This window comes from Dioscorea cayenensis, chromosome 17 (genome assembly GCF_009730915.1).
Source record: "Dioscorea cayenensis subsp. rotundata cultivar TDr96_F1 chromosome 17, TDr96_F1_v2_PseudoChromosome.rev07_lg8_w22 25.fasta, whole genome shotgun sequence".
Classification (NCBI taxonomy): domain Eukaryota; kingdom Viridiplantae; phylum Streptophyta; class Magnoliopsida; order Dioscoreales; family Dioscoreaceae; genus Dioscorea; species Dioscorea cayenensis.
The window spans coordinates 15,552,597-15,568,876 of NC_052487.1; the positions used below are offsets into that span (position 1 = coordinate 15,552,597).

A 16,280-nucleotide genomic window follows, 5' to 3' on the forward strand; every position below is an offset into this window, starting at 1 on the left:
TCATGTTGTTGGACAGAGCCCACATAATGCTCGGGCGAACCCAACATGACTTTTTGAGCAAGATTTTGACATCTATGCGGCTCCATGTTTGCCTATACACCTGGACGACTATATAAGCTTATTTTAGGGGTTTTGAGAGGAAGCTTGGTCACCACGTGTCTCCAAGTGCTCCTAGCATGCAGTATCTTTGGAAAAGTCCAATTAAAGCTAGAATCGAGGGAAGAAGAAGGTGGGACTTGAGGGGAACATTAAGAACACGATGATCCGAATCCAGTGAGGTCTTCTCACCAACATTAGTCGACGGAATAGGGAGTTTGCAATGAACTTTTACATTATTGATTTGTATCTCTTAGTTTCTCCTCTTTTGATGTTGAACTAAACTCTCGAGCCCGCCAAGCTCCCATGAACCTTGGGAGGAAACTTTTATGGATGAGACTTGAATTCTCCATAAATTATTGGCAAGTTTTACTTTGGTTTCAATATATTATTTTCATGTTCAAACTACAATTAATGAACTCCTTAAATTTTTATTGTTGAATGATACTTGTAAAGCGGGTTACTCGTATGTATTAGGTCCCACATGAAGGGGGTTTTAATGCATCGACACAATGGAGGCTCCAGGTGTCAGTAGCCCCCTGTGGGCATTAGAGTTTCGCTCTAGACAAGAGAGCATTAGGGTTACCCTAGTCAAGACTCATTGCACCCAATGACATCATAGTCTATCTTCCATATGGAGAAATCCATATGGGATTAAGGCTACACCATGGAGTTTCTGAGGTAGTTGAATTTAGAGTTTAGTTGACCAAAGCTTAAGCCAACATTATATTTTAATTCCCAAATTCATCCATGCTTGTTTTCTCCTAAGGGGATCCTTACCCAAGGTTTTCCCTTCCATTGTTATTTGTTATCTTTATTAGTTTGTATTTGTCCTTTAGCTTGTTTCTGTATTTTCTTATTTAACAATTAAATAATCATAATCGTTTGGTATATTAGATAGTGTAGTCGAAGAGAAAGTAAGAGTAGCTCTTGGAACCCTAGGTTCTCACACTTACGTGAGGGGATTATTACTTGATGACCTATGCACTTGTGAGCAGATTGCGGTGTGCTCATTTATAACACGCGCTGCACATCTGATCACATGGCTTTCACTTGGTTAGGATATTAGAACAATGGGTTTATACACATATAGTAATTATAATAAAAAAGGTTCGTAATGATCTAGTTATTTGTGTTCAACTAGGCTACAATGTGGATAGGGGTGCAAAGGTATCACCCACATTCTTTGGTATCCTCCTATTACCAATCAAGATGAACCTAGATAGTCACACTTAAAGGAATTAAGCATTAGCCTCATTTTGAGTGTAGGATAAAATTGCCAATTTTGTAATTTTACTTCATGGGATGAGTGAAATTGGTTTAGGGGTTTTGTGGTAAGTTTAAGTTTGGTTAAAGTTCAATATAGTTAAATAAATAATCAAAATTATAAGGACTTGAAGACAAAAGTGGTTTTAGTTTCTTTAGTGTTCACATTTCTAATAGAACTTCATAGGATAATACTTATCATGCTTATAAAGTTTCATATTTGTAATAGAACTTCATAATAGGATAATATTTAACATGTTTTTGTCAAGTTTCTATAAATATATATGACTCCTCTCTGACCTAGAGGCCATCAATTTGATTCTCTAGTGAGATAAATCCCCAATATCTCTCTCTCTCTCTCTCTCTCTAACCCTAGCCGCAATTTGGAGAAGTCGAGGAGACTGTTTCTAAATTTTGGCTTGTGATATAGAGGCGTGGGACCTTTATTCAACACTTGAAGATCTACAACAATCCAAGAGGCAAATTTGACATATCAAAGAGAAGGGTTTGGAACGTCTAGAGGTAATATTGTAGACCTTTTTAATTAAATTAAGGTGTTCATCAAATTAGTTAGTTGATATCACAATTTTATTTTTTTCTTCCGCATGTTTCTGATTGTTTTATATAATTTTGTGATATTTCATAACACTGTACACACATAAGACTTCCCATTGTAGATGCATAGAGAATGTGCTGCATATATTTGGATTCAATTTCTTCCTTAGAACATTGCTTAATACTGAAATTATCTCCATCTAAAATAGGGTATTATGAGGTCTATAATTTAGCATGCAAACCTTTATAGTATTCTTTCGATATAGCCATTTTGGGATAAACCCAAGAACCTCGTAAATGGCCACGATGACGTGGAAATACCATATCACGAGTGGTGATCCCACGGACTCCGTCCCGTGGGATTTAAGATAGAAATGAGATGTGGGTAAACCAGCTCCACACGATTTAGATCTACTGGTGAAAACTATTTTTTATCTTAAAATATGATTAAGGGTAAGTTAGGTAATTTACCCCCTCAAACCTTTTCCCCTTTTTCTTTTCCCCTTCTTCTTTGTTCACCTCATCTTTTGTTGAAGTTGCTGAGGAACACAAGGCTAGGGAAGAGGCTAAGAACCTTCATGCTAAGCTTCAAGAAAAGATTAATAAGAATGTGGAGGAGTTGGAAAAGGAGAGAAGAGTGCTTCGAGTTGCTAAGGTTTGGAGAGAGAAGCGAGTCCAAATGAAGCTTTATGAGGCTAAGATCATTATGGAAGTTATATGATCAAGGTGCCAATGAGATCTCTATCTCTGCAGTGAAGTCGAGCTTCTCTTCATCTCTTTCTTCTACAGCCGATCTAGGGTTCCTTCTCATTTCCTCTCTTGTCTTTCCCAGGCCCAGGTATTGTTCTCCTCCCATGCTATTTCCAACCACTCCTCTTTGGTTGCAATCTCAAAGCATGAATGATCCTTTAATTGCTATTCGGTTTAAGGTTTTGTGTTTAGGATTATATGATAATTTTTGTTCCTTTTTTATGTATTTTTTAATTCAATTATTTCTCCATATTTCTCTGTTTTTTTCTTGGTTTAAGATCTTGCATGGATTGAGGAAATTTATAGATAATTGGAATACTATGAAGAAATGACTCTCATTTATCATATCCAAGTCAAAGGTTTAGAAATGAAAAAAATTCAAAAGTCGTGATACAATTTCAAGAGACCAAATTCTATAAATTGGGATTTTTTTTTAAGTATGCTACAATCTATATAGCTTACCCTTTAATAATCTAATTTTCATAGGAATGTGAATATTTTGAGATTCAAACATGCAGCTTGTGTATGGAATTTTTTTAAATGTGTTTTTTACGCTGTTTACTATCAATTGCCAAGTTCACATACACTCATTGTTTATTTATCTAACAAAGGAATTAATAGTCCTAGTGTTGTTAGAGAATGGCAAATATCAATGAGATACATAGTTTGGGTCCGGAAATCTAGGATGTGGATGAGCATATGTATAATGAAAGTGAATTTGAGTCAGAGAAAAAAAATGAAGATCAACCTTTGGCAGAAAATGAAGTCCAAGAATAAAATGAAGACCAAGGAGAAGATAACAATAAATATATTACTGATTATCAAGAAAAAAAATTGCTTAAACTATATGTTGGCATGGTGTTTGATTCTGTGGATGAGGCTTGTGAGTTCTATAAATGCTATGCATATAGAAAAGGGTTTAATGTGAGAAAAGGAGCACTAAGAAAATCTGATAAAGATGGTAGCATTATTTGCCAGTGCATGTATTGCTCTAAAAATGTGATAAATGCCTAAATATGTGTATTCTATACATATAATTAGCATACTATTCATGTATAAATTGATGATTCGATGTCTTTTTTGTGGTTTAATTGGTCTTATTCGTGTTACAAGTCTCGAGGATACCTAGGTGAGCTCAACAATGCAATAGAGAAGGAAAAAGACACTGAAAATGACATTTTAGATCCATGGTATTGTAGCAATTACTATAGCACGAAGGAGATAGGAAATGACAAAGTCTTGGGGTTTGTTGATGGGTTTTCTAAAGCCCGTGAAGATGCCTGTGAAGTAGCTAAAAAATGAGCAATTTACTGTATTAGTTACCATAGCATTTTACTGTAGCATTCATGTAATTTTTAGCGAAATCTCGAGGCTCTTACAGGTTCCTTCATGCCCATTAACAAGGCCGTGAAGCCAACCCAAGAAGGTCTTTAAATTGGGGTTTTAGGGTTTTTTAACACATCTTCTTCTCCTACCTCCCACCATCCTTCTCTATCTCCAAATCTGTGGTGAAGGAAGGTCAAGAAGATATCCTTAGGCGTGGAAATCAAAGGAAGAAGTAAGAGTCAACAAGATCTCCCCTCATCTCCCATTGTAGAAGCTTGTAGAGGGCAAGAAAGCCACCCTTTTGGTGGCATCGTTGGAAGCTCTCCTCGGCTTATCTCTCCACATTCACCACTTGAGGAAGTTTTATGTTGCTTTATTTGGTTGTTTTTGTAGATTTTATCATTTATTTTCTTAGTATGAACAAATAAACCCTAAGGTCACCGGATGTTGGTGAACTTTGGAGTGAACTTGTATAGTTAGATGCTTTGATCTATTCTATTGCATTTGGTGTATTTGAGATTCAAGCTTGGTGTACTTTGATCTATTGATATGCATGAGAACTCTGTGTGTTGATTTCTAGGTTGTACTTGGTTGTGTGGTCATCGCCCTTGTAATAAACACACCTAGCTCGGAAGGGATCTATGTACAAATACGTCATGACCATCGGGTATTTTGTGCCCCTCCAACATTAAGGTTGGACCTAGTTTGAGTATCGACCCTAATTATAGAATTCCTTGCTTGTAATGCAGTCGTAGGAGGATTTGGTCGGAAGAAATTTTGTATCAATACTTATACTGGATTAAGGGTCAATTGTCATGCCCATCAGGTTAACCTATCATAGAGATCTCTCGATCCAAACCACTAGTTGCATGGTAAATCTAGCATCCCTCTCACTATAGTAGCCCGAGGAGAATCCACATCCGTGACCAGCTTCATCCCTTGATTTTTACCCCCGCTTTACCTCAACTATAGACATCCATCTTAGAGTACCTTCTATTTCTTCGTAGCTTAGAACAATCACTTGAACCTGTTGGCTAGACAACACACGAAGAGGAAGCAAGGGTAACTCCTTGGGCCCTGGGAATACGACCCTATCGTACTTGCACGAGAGGTATTCTTGATGACCCCGTGCACTTGCGGGCGTCACAACGAAAAGGTTATAGAGAGGAAAAATTTAAGAAGCATGAAGCTCACAAGAAGAGACATCAGGGTGAAACACGTTGCGGTTGTAATGGTAGACTTTTGGTAAATAAAAGCATAGATGGATCCGAGGTTGTTTTCATGTTTGTTGAGGAACATATTAGCAACTTCAAGAAAATGCCATCTTTTGCCGTCACATAGAAAAATTGATGAAAGTCAAAGAAGGTTGATTGACAAAATGAACCAATCATGCATCAGAACCAATCTTATCATAAAGTATTTTTCAGAAGAATCTCAAGGAAGTCGAAATGTTGGATTCATCGAGCTAGATGCAAGAAATTATATGCGCACTAGAAGAAAAATAAAATTTTTTGTTGGAGATTCACAAAGATTGTTAGATTACATGAATTCAATGCAAATAAAGAACCCTCACTTTTTTTATGCAATCCAACTAGATGTCGATGGAAAATTAACAAGTATATTTTTGAGTGATGCAAGGTGTAGAATGGATTATAGCTACTTGGAGATGTAGTTTGTTTGGATCAGACTTATGGAACAAGTAAATATGGAATGCCATTTGTTCCAATTATAGGGGTTAATCATCATCTACAAACTGTATTATTTGGGTGGTCATTGGATTTAGATGAAATAGAATATTTGTTTATTTGGGTACTTGAGAATAAGTTGCAAGCAATGAAGGGATGTCATCTTAAAGTAATTCTTAATGATCAAGATTCAGCTATCATTGGTGCAATTGTGCAAGTCTTACCAAGGACTATTCATTGCTATTGCTTATGGCATATTTTTAAAAATTCTAAAAGGCACTTAAGTAGACTATTCAAAAGGGGATCCAAGTTTGGCAAATATTTGTCTTATTATGTTAGGTTTCCTGAAACCATTAATAATTTTGTAAAAAAAGTGGAATGAATTACTTGCTAAATATGATTTGAAAGAAAATGATTGGATGTTGAGAATGTATAGGAAGCACCAATAGTGGGTTCCTGTATAGCCGTATGATTTATTTTTGTGCACATATATCTACCACTCAACAAAGTGAAAGCATAAACAAATTTTTCAAGGGATTTTTAAGCAAAAAAAATGTTATTAATGGATTTTGTTCAATGTGTTGAGAAGGCACTAATCTGACGTTGAGAGAAAAAAAAAATTGAAGATGACCTCAAAATGAATGATGTGCACCTATCTTTAATGTTTCATATGGTCATTGAAGAAGAAGCAAGTAAATTATATACACTAGCTATGTTTGCAAAATTCCAAGAACAATTACTTGGTAGTCTTCATTACAAGTGTGAAAAAAATTAAGAGAATGAAGGTATAGCTGTATATAAATGTTGGATACCAGAGAGAAGTTAGACTTGTTAAAATTTGCTTTGCATCAAGTTTTCTTGTGAGTTGTTCTTGTTATAAATTTGAGCTTACAGGGTTATTATGTTCTCACATACCTAATGTATTCAATGTGGCTAATGTGGATAAGATTCCAAGAGAATACAAGCTAAAGCGTTAGACAATAGATGCAAAATATGGGAAGGTTTTTTATGAAAATGGCCAATATATAGAAGAAGACTGTCAAGCTTATTTAGCACTCAGATACAGTAGTCTTTCACATGAAGCATCAAAAATTGCAACCAAGGGTTCTTGCTCTATAGAAGTTTATAAGGTAGCTATGCATTGGTTGAGGAGGACAAGGGAAGAGGTTGAGAAGGCTATTAAATTGCAAAATCCTAAAATTTCAAATAGTAACAATGGAGAGAGATCATCACAACAAACAATTACATCAACTGAAGTAAGAATCCATGACCCTCCACTAGCAAAATGTAAAGGAAATGGCAAAAGAAAAAAAGCATTTTGGGAGAAAATCACAAGAAGAGAAAATCCAAAGTTGTTATTGATGGACTTAAGGTTAGTTAATGATGGACATAAATTACTTTAATTGAATTGTTGCTTAATGTTCTATCATTTTTTTTTTTTGAAATAACACATTTTACTTATGTTGTAAATCAAGGGACTTGAATTGAATGCCCAAGAATTGTTGGCCCATGCCATGAGGCTAGATCTTGTTAATGAAAGGGATTCTTATCCACAGGCCAATGGGCGAATTCTCATTTTTTATCTTATTTGGTAGTGATAATGCTACATCATTTGTTTTGTTTTGTTTTTTGAGATTAGATGTGGAAGAATATATGATTACACAGAAGATTTGTTAAAACTATTATTAAGAGAATGTTCTGCAATCTTCCTAAATGGCATTTAATGCAGCTGCAGTCTTGTGGGTACTCTGATAGCTAAGAAATCCACATTTTATGAAAGCTGCAATCTGATTTCATATTTTTTTTTTAGCTAGTCATAATTTACATATCAACACCTGGAATGTTATTAGATTCATAATTTAGATATCAACACTTGGAATGTTAGTAGATTGGTTTTCTTGGTATTTTGAATAGTTCTTTTGAATGGTTGGTGGTAGCTTATATATACATTTCGCAAATAATAAAGCTTCCTTATGTTGATCATTATGCAAAGGACACGTGCATTCCAATGTGACCAGTGACATTATAAATGAATCCATGTTTTCTCATTAGATGATTTTGATCTGTATAATATAATATAATATGATAAAAAAACATGTCTAGAAGAATTAGCAACTTTCATATCCATTTTCAAAACATAGAGCATGTGTTCAAATTTCATCTTATGTTGTAATTTTGTATCAAAATTAGGTCTTATATTTTTGTTGTATTTTTTTTTCATGTAGGTAAGAAGATTAACTATGATGATGGATAGTTGCAAGGGAAAAGTGACTCGGATGTGTTTCTCATTTTTGTTGAGTAGCGGTGTGGTCTATGCTTCCCCAAGCATGAGAAGGGAAGGGATATGGATTTATTTTCTTAAACATTGTATTTGTTTTTTGCTTGGAGTGTTTTGTTTAAACCCAAATTAAGTTACACTTCCCTTGTCTTGTGTGTTATTGTAATAATTATGTTTGCCAATTTCTTAAAACACATACACTACTCCTTCAAATGCACACTTTATGTTTTATTTTTCTCTAAAAAATATAAATTAATTCATGGATTACAAGTTTGATTTGATGATAACTTTTGGTTCACATTTGCACATTAGGGGATGAAGTGTGTGTCTATAATGACAACATATGAATTCAAATGGTGTATAGTTAAACAAAAACTTTCTTATGAAAAATTGAAAACCTTTTAAAAAACCATCTTTCAAACGGATTGGCAAAGGATGACATAAAGAGGTGTATTGAATCCCACCAAAAAAATGAGATACCAAGCTTTGTAAACTATAATCATCCATTCATGAAAAAGGATACCAAGCATGTAAAAATTATTGTACTAGTAATAATAGTTAGAAAAGTTTCAGCTAGACTTGCTTCTCTCTCCAAACCACAGCAGCTCGAAGCATGTGTGGAGAACAATACCTGGGCATAGGAAAGAGAAGAGAGAAATCGAGAATGAGCCCTAGATCAGCTACAGATTGAGGAGATGAAGAGAAGCTCGGCTTCACAAAGAAGATCAAGATCCCAGTGATACCTTGATCATATAACTTCCATAATGATTTTAGCCTCAAAAAGTTTCATCTAGACTCGCTTCTCTCTCTAAACCTCACCAACTCGAAGCATCCTTATCTCCTCTTCCAACTCCTCCACATTCTTATGAACCTTTTTTTGAAGCTTAACACTAAGGCTCTCAGCCTCTTCCCTGGCCTTGCGTTACTCAGCCTCTTCAACGGATGATGAGGTGAACAAAGAAGAAGGGGAAAAGAAAAGGGGGAAAGGGTTTTAGGGGGGTAAATTATCTAAGTTACCCTTAATCATATTTTAAAATAAAAAATAAATTTTTTTACTGTAGATCATAATCATGTAGAGCTGGTTCATCCACGTCTTCATTCCATCTTAAATCCCACAAAACCGAGGTCATGGGGGCAAAACCAAGGGGGCTAGCACGGACTGAATCCCCCACTTGGCACCAGTGAGATTACCTTTCAAACAACCTAATAATTAATTGTTTTGATTTTTTCTATATTTTAATTAATATAAAATAAAATGGTTGGACAATTGAAACCATGAAATGTAGTTGTGCTTGAGTAGTTAGTGAGCCTAGTTATAAAGTATGCGACCTTGGTTCGAATCCTCCATAATTTATGTAATTTAAAAAGTTTAAATTTATAATGAGACCTAGCAAATATATTATAACACATGGTGCATGTGATGCTTTCACATTCCATTTTTTATTTTAAAAATTCACTAGGATTTCAAAATTTTAATAAAAATTTATAAAAAAAATTATAAAAAATTTTATATAAAAAATTTAGTAATTAAAAAAAATTAAATTGATCATGAGGCCCAACAAATATATTATAACACATATACATGTTATAATGTACCATATATGACAGAGTGAAGAAACAAATTATGGTTTTTATAAACAATAGTTTTGTTGTCTATAGTGAGAGGAATCGATTTTACCATGTTTTTAGAAAAATATAAACTTGTGAGATGTAGTTACTTCTTATTAGATTTTATTATGGTTTTAAAAAATACAAACTTGTGAGATGTAGCTACTTATTAGTTTAATTGTTGAAAATCGAGATGTAATTACTTCCTATTAGTTGAATTGTTGAAAATTCCATATGTTTGCTATGGGTAACAAGAAAATTTAAATTATACTTTATTTTTTTTTCAATGTGTATTCAAATTTTTGTTATATTTAAACATTATTTTCACTGAAGGTAATTATATTGTTGGATTTTTATTTTTATTATTTATTTATTTATTTTATTTTATTTTTATTTTTTTCACTTTTCCTTTAGGCTCCAGCCCCCTACTAGGGATGGCAATGGGTCGGGTCTGGTGCGGGTATTGCCATACCCGCACCCGCACCCGCTACCCCGCCCCCATACCAAAACCTGAACCTGATGGGTTTTCAAAACCCCAACCCACACCTACACTAGAAGGGGAACTTAAAATTAAAATTGGAAGGGATCACTTTGATATACGCAAAAAAAATTGGAAAAAGCTAGTATACCCTACAAAGCTAATTTTAGTTATTATTTAATAATAAAATATTTTTATTTTGTTGCATGAATATTTATGGGTATTATATTATTCATATTTGATGACATTTTATTCTTGAGTTGGATTGTATAAAAATGAAATTAATAATTAGAGATCATTAAATTGAGCCATGATTCTCTATGTTTCTTACAACCTTAAAATAATTCACAACTTATACGATAAAATAGGATTCTACATTTATTGTTGGTTGACATATTTATATGTTATAGAGTGGTGTGTCTCAGGCGCTAGAGTGGAGAATCCTAGTAACAACGTGGGTGTTGGTTGTTTACAAATATTGAAAAGGACCACTATTGAACTCTTAGATCAAATTATGTAATAGATAAAGTTATTATGTTACTACATGAGGGTGTTATTAAATATAATGTATGAATTATATTAGTTTTTGTCGACAAGTGATGCCTAATCGGCGGTTATATATGAACATGTTGAATTATATAATAAATAGATGAATGTTTGCAGTTATTTGAGATTAGATCTAGCTAGCTTATTTTTGAAGAGAATATTTTAAATTGTATTTCTTATGTTTGAAAGACTACTTATGTTGGGGGTTCCATCTGTCATGTCTACTTAATGAGAATTAATTTGAAATAAAATAATTAATTGACTAGTTAAACAAGTATGGTGCTCTTGCGTCAATCTTCCTTGGCAAGAGAAATTGACTTCATCAAATAGCCTTTGGTACTTTAGTACATGTGTTTGGATCAACACTAGCTCATTAATTGATCTTCTATAACCTATGTACTTTCATTGACGGGTTGACTCAACCATTTCACCAAAAATCTTCTTATATCTATTGCAACTCCTTGATTTCACTTCTTTGACATCTAATATATCTCCAATACTATCTGACTGCAATTTTGATAACTAATGAACTTGATCTGCAATTATAGGTATATACTTCTCCATCCTATCCCTCAAATCAAAATCAACCTCTTCAAAGTCCTCAACTTGTTAAATTGATAGCTGTACACTACAAGAAAAAATGCTATTTGCGACACATATATTTGCTACACATAAATGTGTCGTGGATTTGCGACACAAATTGCAACCATTTGTGACAAAAAAACAAAATGTTGCAGATTTAACCAAACTGCGTCGCAAAAAAATGACCATCCAAGAATGTCGCAAATTTTGTCGCAAAAGTTTTTGCACCTACCATGTAATGGTTTGCGACACAGATTGTGACACATTATTTACAACGATCTATTGGTGTCACAAACTTTGTCGCAAATGTTGGCATCTAACATACAATTGGTTTGCGACACAAATTGCGACACATTATTTGCAACGATTTGTTGGCGTCCCAAACTGTGTCGCAAAATTTGAATCCGTTGGGTTGAACTTATTATCAATTTTTATATCATTAATTATTTCTTATTATTAATTATTTTTTCCAATGTGATCTTGAGTGCCATGTTCCTTTTAAAAGGGTTAAAAAGAAAATGTTATGCATGAATTATAACCAAGTCCATAAATACTTGAAAATAAAAAAAAAAATTACCACATATTTGCATATGCATCCTTTTCAAATTTCAATTATATAATTTATTTTATTTGTATTTTATTGTATTTTTCGGTTGAGATTCTATATAAAATTTAATTTTAAAAAAATTAAAAAGGTTATATTGGATAAATATCGTATCATAGATTCAATTTTAATAAGGGTATTTCTCAAAGCTCTACTCCAAAAAAAAATAATAATAATAATAATAAATTTTTTTTTATCAAAATAGGGGATCCATTAGTGTATATATGGCACATAAGCAAATAGAAATTTATTTTTAAAAATTATAAAAATTATATTTTTTTATAATTAGGTTCATGTAAAAAAATTATTAAAAAAATAAAAAAATTTTGAATTATTATTTTGTAAAATCTCAATCAAAAATAATATTGAAAAAAAATGTTGTTAAAGAAATGATATCAAAACAAAAAATTTATAGCCTAGTGGTACTTGACCTTATTGTGGAAAACGATGATGAGTTCAAAACTCATTTGAAAAAATAATGGTAACGATCGTAGATTGTGGGTGCACGAGTTAGATGATTAATTCCCAGCCCATGTTCATACTCTTGATATATATAGTGTTTGTTGTTTTTATAAAAAAAAATTATCAAAATCTTATTTTGTATTTTTAAATAATTTTATTTTATTTTTTATCCATCAACTATTCGGATTCCACAATGGAGACTCTGCAAATGTAACTCTTCCTATTGAATTTAATGTAATTAAAGGTTAATTATTATTTAATTAATATTTTACATAATTTTAAGAGATTTGTTTAAAATAACATTTTTATTTTATCTCTATATATCTGAAAATTTGTCTAGTGTATATTTTCAATAAAACAAAATACCAAATAGAATAAAAATTTTAATACGTAAAAAAATTAATAAAAATTAATAAAAAAAAATTAAGATAAAATTAACTTTCATCAATCCTTTGATGATGACCGTTTGTTTGCCTCGGGATAAGTTTTCTCTCGCAAAAACAAGAGATGAACTTGAGGTAACTGTAAATTTCCAATAATACCCATCCCTATTTCCTTAAAGACGCACTAACGCATCCCCAGCGCATCTTCGCCCTGTTTCTCAACATCTCTTCCAGAACTCGAGAGCCGAAGCCCTCGAGCCCCCCAAAATCCCCAATTTGTTTGATCGCCACCAGAGAAACCCTAATCGCTCTTCAAATGGGCTCTTTCTCTTTGATTCTAAGCCCTGCTGCTGCGATCGAAGATCGTCTATGATTGTCTGGGACGAGCACCTTTGAGGATTCTCCTCCTGAGAGATAGGATTCTATGGAGAAGCTTTTCTTGGATGGATGGAGCCATGGGGCTCCATGGATGAAGGATGCCGGAGCTGCGTAGTGGATCACGCCGGGGCCGGGCTCAGCCGAATCCCGTAGTCCAGAACGAGAGGCCTGCCGCAGAGGTCAATAGGAGGAGGAGGGCGCTAGCGAGGGGGCGGCAGCCTACGGAGGAGATTGTGGCCGTTGAGCCAAAGGAGGAGGTTGGGCTTTTTGAGGGCATGGGGGAGATCAGTGGGATTGGTGGAAGGGAGGAAAATAGGGAAGGTGTCGGGGAGAGAATGGATGAGTTTGATAGCGGTGCAAAGAGCGCTGATAAACTCCCTGGCGGGGAGGATGAAGGAAACACAGCTCCATTCCCCGAGAAGGTTTGCCTTTTTCTTTGTATATGTTTTGATGTTAGTTGAGATTGTTACCGTCCTTGAGGTTTTCTCGTTTTTGTTTCAGTAGATGTAGTTGCTGATTTTCTTGTGCTTCTGATTATCTGATTGTATTTTTCTTTTCTGGTAGTTGGTTCTCCATAATATTCAAGAAAATTTTCATTTTCTGATTTAGTTCTTCTCTAGTTGTTGTTGTAGAATGCCCTCTTTATTTGTGTTCATGGAATTGTAATAATTTATCTTAAGCTTGATTTTATTTCTTTGAAAAGAGTGTATTTTGAAGCTTGATCCAAACATCAGTTCATGATTTCTAAGGAGGAATAACTAATTGTTGATTTGAGGTGAATACTTGAGACATAATACGTGCTTGTATTCATCTCTTAGGGAGATTTGTTGACAATGTTGTGGTGTTCACCCTTCATTTATGGAACATATCTGGCCAGTAGCGTTTGTTCTATTTCTTTATCTATCCTCTCAATCTTTAACCACAATGACTATATGTTTGATCCCATAAGATTCATTGTATGATGTTTCTTCTTTTGTCGCTTGTGCAGGTTCAGATTGGCAATTCACCCATTTACAAGATTGAAAGGAAGCTAGGGAAAGGCGGTTTTGGACAAGTATATGTTGGTCAGCGGATTTCTCCTACTAATGCAAATGATAGGATGACTGGCCCCAGTGCTGTGGAGGTTTGTTTGTTGTCTTACTTTTATTTCGGCTCATAATTCTTTTCCTTTTGTTGATAAATCTCACAATGATTGATTGTAAGGTGGCCTTAAAATTTGAGCATCGAAGCAGCAAAGGCTGCAATTATGGCGCTCCCTATGAATGACAAGTTTACAAGTGAGTAATTTCATTGTCATTTGTGTCGTCATCTCCATGTTCTACATTTGTCGTTTGTGATAATGTTGTCTTTTATTGGCTATCCAAATTTAGTACTCTTGGTGGTATTCATGGGGTGCCACGTGTGCATTACAAGGGTCGACAGGGGGACTTTTATGTTATGGTAATCTAACATTTTGCAAGTATCATTTTGTTTATGCTTCAAGATGATGTTTCTTGTTCTAAGAATTATACTTGATCAACGGTAATTATTCAGGTTATGGATATGCTGGGGCCAAGCTTATGGGATGTTTGGAATAATAATTCTCATACGTGAGTGTTGCTTCTAACTGAATGTTATTTTTGTTTGATGCTTACTAAGCTTTTTGCTGAGATATTAATCTACCTCTCTGTCTTGTGCAGAATGTCGATTGAAGTGGTTGCCTGTATTACTATTGAAGCAATATCCATTTTAGAGAAGATGCATTCTAAAGGGTACTTTTTTGTTTGTTTGTGTTTTTGATGAATTACTAATTATGTATATATGCATATTAATTGTAATTTCTGGTTAATGAAATTATTCTACTGATTGATTTATTTTCTCATTATGTTGTTGCTGTCATATGTTAATTTATTTCCTAACTCTTATATATCCTAGTTATGTTCATGGAGATGTAAAGCCCGAGAACTTCCTGCTTGGCCCTCCTGGCACGCCTGAAGAGAAAAAAACTCTTCCTTGTTGATCTTGGTTTAGGTAATTAATAATTTCTAGATTTTATGGAGCAATAATGGCCACCAGCTGTTGTTCACTTAATATGTAAATTGCTGGTATGTCATTTCCTCCTTTTTAATATTTGTTTCTCGTATGAATATCAGCCACTAGGTGGAAAGACACATCTACCGGCCAGCATGTTGAATATGTTCAGCGGCCTGATGTTTTCAGGTGCGCTCCTGCGATTCTTTTTCTTATTTTACTAGAAAAAGGATTTAATTGCACATTTTGGACTAATCCTCCTTAGAGATTCTTGTGCTATGCTTACCTATTATTACTTGAATTTTTCAGGGGAACAGTACGTTATGCTAGCGTCCATACACATTTAGGAAGAACAGGAAGCAGGAGGGATGATTTAGAATCCCTGCATACACACTCATCTTTCTACTTCGTGGCCGTCTACCCCTGGCAAGGATACCCGTGTATGGTCATTTCACCTTCAAGTACATGGCCTATTGAACTTCTTTTTTTCCTTTTTGGGCTCATGTTCTTTCTTATTTGTATGTAGGGAGAAAATAAAGGATTTCTTGTCTCGCAAAAAGAAATGGCCACTTCCCTAGATTCCCTATGTTGTTTCTCGTCCACAACCTTTCAAACAATTTGTCGAGTATGTGGTCAACTTAAAGTTTGATGAGGAACCCTAATTATGCCAAATGCATCTCTTTTTGATGGCATAGTAGGTCCGAACCTAGACATAAGGCCAATCAACACCGATGGTGCTCAAAAAGGTATAATTATGGATGGTCATTTGCATTATGTTCAAGGTGTCGCTTGGGGATCCTTTAGACCAATATGTTGCTTCTCTTAGTTCAGATAGAACATGTCGAGTATATGTTAATAAACCTCAAGCTAAACTGAAGGGTTATGAGAAATTGAATTATGTTTTTCAGCATGTTATCACAAAGTCCGAACTACAAGGACAGGAAGACTCTAAGGTTTGCAAATTAGTTGTCAATTGTTTTTCTCATGTATTAGTTGGTTCTGTCTGTGACAATAATAAAATGAATGTGGTGTTTTAGATTATTACATTTGATACTTGAATTATTACATTTTGGACTATTACATTTTGTATTTATTTGTTGTATTAGATGTTTTAACTATTATATTTTGTATTGCATTGTTATTCTAGATATTATCGATTGGAATGTTTATTTTGAAAAAAAATAATCAAAATTTATTGTTCAAGATTGTAAATTAGGCTTTAAAACAGGTTTGTGATATTAGTTAAAAAATTATTATAAATAATCATGATTAT

At 34.0% G+C, this 16,280-nt stretch overlaps 1 pseudogene; it reads left to right on the forward strand.

The window, feature by feature from the left end:
* The first annotated feature begins 12,888 nt into the window (after positions 1–12,888).
* LOC120281153 lies at positions 12,889–16,065 on the forward strand (annotated as a pseudogene).
* Positions 16,066–16,280: the final 215 nt, after the last annotated feature.